This window comes from Bidens hawaiensis, unplaced genomic scaffold (genome assembly GCF_021521415.1).
Source record: "Bidens hawaiensis isolate Kalapana, Puna unplaced genomic scaffold, B.hawaiensis_p1.1 tig00046110_1, whole genome shotgun sequence".
NCBI lineage: Eukaryota > Viridiplantae > Streptophyta > Magnoliopsida > Asterales > Asteraceae > Bidens > Bidens hawaiensis.
The window spans coordinates 88,220-96,977 of record NW_027505965.1 but is presented as its reverse complement, the minus strand read 5'-3'; the positions used below and the strand labels follow the sequence as shown (position 1 = coordinate 96,977).

The 8,758-nt window shown below is 33.8% G+C and overlaps 1 pseudogene; it reads right to left on the bottom strand.

Moving 5' to 3' along the window:
* Nucleotides 1–7,420: 7,420 nt before the first annotated feature.
* LOC143616158 (putative 4-hydroxy-4-methyl-2-oxoglutarate aldolase 2 pseudogene) lies at nt 7,421–8,049 on the bottom strand (annotated as a pseudogene).
* Between the last annotated feature and the right edge of the window lie 709 nt (nt 8,050–8,758).

Below are 8,758 nucleotides of genomic sequence, written 5' to 3'. Positions count from 1 at the left end.
TGCCTTCTGTTTCGATGTAATTATATTTGTTTAAATTGGAATGAAATTATTAAACCATTAATGAGTACGAGTTACAAAATAAAATACTTTATGTTTCACTAATATACCCTTGCATATAAATAATCAAAATAGAAAAATGAAATTATGTGATTGGTTAGAATCTCTTCTCGCACTTCTCGCAATAAGAAATACTTCTGAAATGAACCTAATCCTATATAAACAAAACCTAATTATGATGAGTATAATATATGAGGAGAATAAATTACATTGGAATCTGTGTATTGGTTACTTAAGTTACAAATCTATGTATAAGAAATGTTAACCGAAGTTTGTTATAGTCAAATATCCTAAATCTTACTAAATATTATAAAAATCATGGCATAATGTAATCTTTATATTATATATTTTTTTAACTATAAATTCTTGATAATATTAACATAAATAATCAAATCTCATTAATTTCTTGTATGAAAAACTATAAACAAAAATAAGCTATATATTAATAAGCTGGAAAATCAATTAACAAAATTATGTATCCTTACAAAACCATAAACATTCCTAAGAAAACCTTGTTATAATGTCATAGTGATTATAAAACATGTTATCATTGTCAATGATGTCACAGTTGAAAGCTAACCATCACATCTGCAAGTATTAAAGTATGAGAGTTAGAGTCATACTCAAAAATACACTGAGATCCAAGCTGAAGCTCATTCGCACAAACAAAATTTGACCAATGATGAACCCTATATCTCTCATGAAGACCATTTAATTCAATACATATTTATAGTGATACGTCAACACCATTTGGATTTATTAACACTAAATCTGTGTTCTTGTCCAATCCATTCTTGCATGAGAATTCATCAGGCTAACGCTAGAAAAAACTAATTTGTTTATGTATAATTTTGCTAAACCGATATTTTTTTTTAATTTTTATGAAACCGTGATTAAAGATAACAATTTTTGGTTTTTTTACTTTTTTTATTTTCGTGTTTTTTTTTTGTTTTATAATTTTTTTTATTTTTTTAAAAAGAGTTTTTTTTGTTCAAAATGGTTCTCAAAGTTCTCAATTTCAAAAATGATTCTCACATGAGAGTTATTGTGTTGGATCAAATATTAAATGAAATTTATATGCTAATTGTGATAATCAAATAAAGTAATTATATATACAAGTAGAGTAATTATGTATAATTACTCTACTTGATTCTCACAATTAGCACGTTAATTTCATTTTTATGTTAACCTTCCCATATATTTATATATATGAGAAGGTTAACGTAAAAATAAAATAACGTGCTAATTGTGAGAATCAAATAGATTAATTATTACATATATATGCACACACATTTTTATCTTCGTTAATGCAATTTCTTTTAGCCTAGCAGAAAGATTATTTTACTCTTTCATAGTTTTCAAAAGTAACACAAGAACATTGATTCAATGCCATGGGAAACAAATGAAGGACCGGTTCAAGAATTGAGCAAATGAGTTGACTTGACTTTTCTAGAAGTCTTCTTTCAACTTCCCCATTCTTCATAGGATGACTTTGACTCTCTTTTCAATTTCCATTTCAATGGTCACGAGTCACGACCCTTTAATGATTTCTTATCTTTTTTACTCACGGGGCATGTTCAATTCTTAATTTTGACTTCAAAGCAAATGTTGCAAAATCAGACCAACTGTTATAATAGGCAAAGTACTTGCATAATCAAAACTTATTACATCAGTCAATTAGGCTTGAAAAGTTGGAAAACTGTTGTATTGTGTATTTGTGTTGAGCAAGTCGATGTAAAGGGTCTCACAATCCCAATAATCGTTGCAAAAAAACAAATAGACAAATGTTACGGTTTATTCGAGACAACCGTCAATCTCACAAGAACACAAGAGAATAAGAGAAAAAAGACCCAAAATAATAATTTTTTCTTATTATTTTTCTTAAACGAGATTACAATATATAGGGAAAAAAGACATAAAAATAGAAGAAGATAAACAATAAGGAAACATAATTTGACTATAATAAGGTAACTAAATAAAAGATAAACTTAAATAATAATAATAATAATAATAGGATCGTATCAATTCCCAACCCCTTGAAAATGTCCTGGTCCTCAAGGATGGAATGTTGTTGCCATGGCGGTCGCCACTCGAGTCGTACAACGACAAGTGGGCGGTCTCAACGTAGCACCATAGTGGCCACCATTCGAGTCTTCTAGTGTTATTCGGGCCAATGTCAATGGACCACCACAAGGGGCGCAACATGGGTTGCCTTATTGCACCTCTTAACGGTGTCATTGCCAATAAGCATGAGCTAATTGTATTGTTGTAAATTTGATTAGCATCTTTATTAACCATCAAATTACCGTTTTGTTGCTTATACTTACCAATTGCATGCCCACCTAAGGTCACATCCCCCAATCCTTGAGTAACTTCCTCATTAACAATGGTTTCATGATCATACTTGGCAACTTCATTGATGGAACTAACGTGGAATTGAGTAAGCATTGTCGTAGTGAAATCATCCCAGGTGAGGAAGTCTGAACTCCAAAGCCAACCATTAAACCACCAGAATGGTTCATCATCGAAGGATTCGAGGGAAACCGCTCGTCGCCATTGATAGCGTAAAAGAGAAAATATCGTTCGGCTTGAAAGATCCATAGGGCAGGATTAGATCCGGTGAAACGAGGTAATTGTGTATGCTCCCACAAGAGTTCTTCCAAAGCCATCTAGGCTAAGGATCTCAATGAAAGCATCAATTGTTACGGTTTATTTTAGACAACCGTCAATCTCCCAAGAACACAAGAGAAGAAGAGAAAAGAGACCCAAAATAATAATTCTTTCTTATTCTTTTTTCTTAAATGGGATTACAATATATAGGAAAACAAAGACATAAAAATAGAAAAAGATAAACAATAAGGAAACATAATTTAACTATAATAAGGAAACTAAATAAAAGATAAACTTAAATAATAATAATAATAATAATAGGATCGTATCAACCAACCATTGAAATACATTAAACGCACTAATGTAATGCGTGAAACGCACGAGTAATCAATAGTGCCTCAAAAACAAATTAAATGTCATTGTAATGCAACAGGCACATTGTTATGATTAGTTAAATGCATTAGTACTGTAACAAGTTAAACAAGTCTTTAGGTTATATGTTAATGTGTTCATCATTCACCATTTACATTCAATTCCACCTAAGCATCACATACGCACCTCCTTCATCATTCCCTTTCACCACCCAATCTATGTTATGCCATTTTGTAAAAAAAAAAGTGTGTTTATATATATATATATATAGAGAGAGAGAGAGAGAGAGAGAGAGGAGAGGAAAGGAGAGGAGGGGTTGAATAGTTTTTCTTGTCTTTTGGTCTGATTTTAAAAGCTTATGACTTTGTTAAACTCTTTTCAAAATTTATAAATAGTGAACACAAATAAGTAAAGAGTTAAGGGTTAAAAGATGACATGGGTTTTACAAAGGTTCATGTGAATGTCTCCCCGATACTCGATCGAGAGTTTTCTTCGCTAGTCGTCTCCATAAAATAGTAGGGATCACCAATACAATCGTTTCATTCTTCAAAAGAAGTGATCACATTCTTCACCAAGCACACCAAATACTTAGCTTTACAATTTCTTCTAATCTCACTATATCAAGATAGCGAGTCTTCACCTAATAACTAGTTAACTCTATATCAAGATAGAGTTCCCAACCCAATACAAAACAACAGTATATCAAGATAGTGTATTCCCCTCTCAAATCACCAACTAATGATAATTCCTCACTTGTCAAAACACTAGAACAACCTCTAGTACTGACCCTTCAAATTACAAGTAAAATGGTTAGATGATAGCTTAAAAACGTCTTCTTTTTGCTCAACACTTTTAATCTCATCTCTATATAATTCAAACTTGATTAGACTTGAATGATGGAAGAGATTAACCTTGAAGTGCATGTAATTGTTGTAGAGCAAAGGGGCGAGGATTTAGTTTGAATAAGTCCTTTTATTTATAGCCAAGTATTTGAGACTGATGGCCTGATGGTCACTTCCACGGTCACTTCAAGCAATCATGGACGTCTGGTCCACTTCACATTGGTTTTACCAATATTAACGTTATGTGTGGTCATTGTCTTGATATTCTGTCTTCTAATGTTGACCAGCACATTTGAAAACATGCCACAGTTACTTATCACTTCTTCGTACAACGCAACTCAAGTATTTCATTTTTATAATATTAGATCAAAGTAATTAAATTATACCTTATTATACAGGAAAATTGTTTTTAAATAACCTTAACTATGCTCTATTGGTAAATAATTGTCTTAACTTCACATTTGGCTGGTGGCGGTCCCAACTAAAGGTGTATTTCATTACAACATTCCGCGACTAATAGAACCCTAACGTCGATAGATGCAGGTCGTCGGAAAAACATTTTTGTCCGAAAAACTCAATCTTTTCGACCGTAACCTCTTTGTAATCTTAGATCAAACCTTTATGAACATTTTTCTAGTAGAGGCCTTAGCTTTTGAGGTTGTTGGAACCCTAAAATCATTGCCAGAGTCAATTGGTGGTGCTCAATTGGTGGTGACAATGTTGGTGGTGATGGTATTCAGGTTGTGTTTTCCACCGAAAAACGTGAGTTTTCCGACCAAAAACGTTTTTCTGGCGAACTGAAACTAACTGTTTGTCGCGGACCGTTATAAGTGAGAGATTAGATTAACATAATAACATAATCAAACACACATAAGAAATGGTTTCCCCTTGGGTGTATTTTATTACCCTTACTAGCTAATAAATGGTTTCCCTTAGGTGTATATAAGCGAGAGATTAGATTAACATAATAACATAATCAAACACACATAAGAAATTCATGCATCTCCTCTCTCCCAAAAATCGGGTTCCTCTCAAGAACCCTAACCCCATCTTTAACTATACATCCTAAAGGGGAAGTCGATCAAGATGACAAACATGTCGACTACATTATTCTCTGTTGCGGTTTCTATTCTCCATTCTGTAACAAATTCATAGGTTTATATTATATTCATGTTTCGAATTACTAACATGAAGAATTGATCATCAACATGAGATGTAAAGAACACTGCAAAAGCATTCGAGTATTCGACATGTGAAATGTATATTAACATTTTTAAGCTTGTGGTACTTGATTTTTAAAGTGAAATATACAAGGTTGTGTATGAACATTTTTATATGGTATATGAAGTTATGAACAGATAAAAGTTATACCATATAACTTAAAAGGTTGTAAAGACATGCATAATAAAATCATGAGACTAGTACTCGGGACAAAAAAACACATACAAAATCTAACAATCTTCATAATCTGATCCTTTTCTTGAGCAATATATCACGAGTCTGCCTTCACGGCTTCACGTATCCACAAATCTTTTCTCTTGTTGGGCCACCTAAGCTGGGCTGGTTGGTTGGGCTCATATCCTGGTTCAAAAAAAAAATGAACAGAGAAAAGTTATATGTGTAGTCTGCATATAGCGATACTTGAAAAGGCTAAGATAAAATTGTTAAGGATTCATGCATATGGGCTGTTTACATTTTAAGATGTAAAAATGTTTTGATAAAAACTGTTTTATGTTTTGTAGGCATGTATACAGGTGATTAAACCTAGCCAAACGGGTGAGTTGGGTGACGGTTCAGAACATTTTTGGGTCAAACCATGTGGCAGGGCCGTTTAAAAAAAATATTGTCGGGTAAAACTGAGCGTTTTTAAATAAACATCAATTTGATGTGGTCAAACCAGAGCATTTAAAACATCAATTTGATCGGGTCAAAACGAGTCGTTGGAAAAATAATCGATTTGATCAGGTTAAAATGGGCCGTTCAAAAAAAGCATTGTCAGTTTGGTCGGGTCAAAGTAGACAGCTTCTTAAAAAAACATCAAACATCAACTTGATCAGTAATATCGATTACATTAGCCCCGTAAAAGTAGGGGAGACACTTATTGTCATGATCGGCTATTCAGCTAAGTGTGTCGAATTTGTTTCCTTTAGTATTCACCCAAATGCACAGATGAGGGATGGCAGATACATGCAACTAATTTTAAACAAAGAACTGTGACAAGTCTAGGGATGTTCAAAATACCCGAACCCGATTAACCTGACCTGACCGGAACCCGAATAAGCTCATTAGGGTTGGGTTAAATATGGTCAAAAAGTATTAATCGGGTTATTCGGGTTAACCTGAATTGTTACAGGGCTAGGTTTCATGTTAATTTTTGAAAAAAAAAAGTCGGCTTTCGGGTTACTCAAATAGCCCGATTGGTGGTGATACTTAACTTTAAATACGATGATGAAAAAGTGAAATAAACACTAAAAATTCAACACTACAAGCATTATAGAGGAGGTAATTATTCTACTTGTTCATGAATCGTTTGACGGAAAGTTCATTTATGTTGTCTTCATTTAATTAAATTAAACAAACAAATATGAACATGTGTTTCACTCGCTCATCTACGTTCGTGAATGTTCGTTTATGATCATTCATTTAAGTTTGTTTACGTATGTTTGTGCTTGTTTGCATATTAATAGAAAAGTATTAAATATTATTTGCATTAAGAAATTATATCACCCTAATATGTTTTACATTCGTTTGTGTTTATTTAAACGTGTTCATTTATGTTTGTTTATGTATGCTTATGTTCGTTAAATATATGTAGATATATGTTCCTTCATGTGTTGTTTATCTTTGTTTAATTATGTTCGTGAACTATTCGTTTAGATTTTAAATAAACAAACATAAATGAACACGAACATGCTCAATTTTTTAACTAACAAACATGAACACAAATATTTGTTTGATTAAGTGTTTGTGCTCGTTTAAAGTTAAATGAACGAACACGGACACGCGTATATGTAATTATATAATTACTTCTAAAAGAAATTGAAAATTGTGTGGAATGAGAAATTTTGAAGCCTACAAGTTACAAACACAAAAATCAACTTAAAAATATAAAGTAACATGGTTAGCCCGATTAACCCGACTAAACTGACCCGACTAACCCGAACCTTAATAGGGTCAGGTTACGGGTTAGACATTTTTTAAGTAAAACCCGACTAACCTGACCTGATTAACCCGAAACCCGATCGGGTTGACCCGATGAACACCCCTAGTGACAACCACGCAAAGACTTATACCTACCGACTAACAGAATGCGCTATTGATAGTTTCATAATCAAACAATCCCGATACTAAACCTAGACATCATAACAATATAAGCAAATCTATACCAAGATATGACCAGATCATACACGCCTATATCATCTACATATACAAACATCTTATAACTAGCAATGTCAAACCTGGTCGCAGTTATGACACATTACCTAGTAACTAGTCGATTTTGGTTACGTTTATCTCTGATAATTTAGTATGCTCATGCTCTTTCACGTATTCTCAAAGTCAAGAATATTTAGTACACAAATGTCCACATGTTTATAAAACAAATTTCACAAAACAAACTACAACACCATACGTAGCCGAAAGATGATGTTCAAACCGATAATTCGGTTTTAGATATCAATATCCCATCCGTATCTGCGTAAAGATACTCACCATCCAGGATCCTCGTCCCCGCCAACACAACCGGAACATGTTTCTCCCCAATCCCTTTCTTGTTAGCCTTCACGGGATGAGACGCAAGTGCCCGAACCCCAATATCACAACTATTAATTTCATCAACGTCTCGTATGCAACTGTTGACCACAATACCAGCCCACCCGTTATTCTGAGCTTGCACCACTGGATTTCCACCAAGTATCGCGCACCGCTTGCTGCCACCACCATCAACCACCAGCACCCGCCCGTTACCCTTCTCCTCGAGAAATTCCCGCACCAAAACATTGTCTTCAAAAACCTTGAGGGTCACAACCGGACCAGAAAAAACTTGTCGTCTTCCGTATATTTGGAGAACCGGTTGGAGTGTACGAAGCTCGCCGCTTACAAGGAGTTGCGGGTTTGCATCGCAAACTTCAGCCGTTGTTACTAACGCCATATCGCGTATTCTGCAAAAATGCGGTATTAATTATTTTAAATTGTTTTATGTGAATGAAAAAGTATAATTTTATTCAGATTATACTTTAAATAGATGAGAGTTTCAGATTATACAAGAAACAATGAAGCATACACCGAGCAAATCAAAATATGCAGATGTGAGTGTTAAACAGGGATCTAAACGAGCTATGCCGCTTGCGAGCTACTAGATCAGCTAGTTAAAAACTCGAACCGAGCTGAGCTTAAATGAGCCCGAGCCCGAGCCTAAAATAAGCTTGATTATTTAACGAGCCCGAGCTTCACTTGTCAAGCTCGAGCCAGCTCACAAGCCTAAATGAGCGATAACACCTATGTTATTTTATTTAATATATTAAATGTATAAATTTATAATAACTATTATATATAAAAATTATGAAAAATGAGTAAAGAATATATATTATACTTGAAAATTATAATAAAAAATATACACAAAAGTAAGTATACATATAAGTATAATAACTAAAAAACGAGCCAAGCCTGAGCTAAGCTCGAGCTTGAAAAACTACGCACGCGCCGAGCTTGAAAAACTACCCACTAGCCGAGCTTGCTCCTATACAAGCTCGGGCTTGGCTCAACTTGTTTACATACTTAGATTCAAAACAGGTTAAAATTAGGGACAGAATCGGACGAGAGACATACCAATTCCAGATGAATTCGATCTGTGAATTTGAAAGAAAGAGTGAATCTAT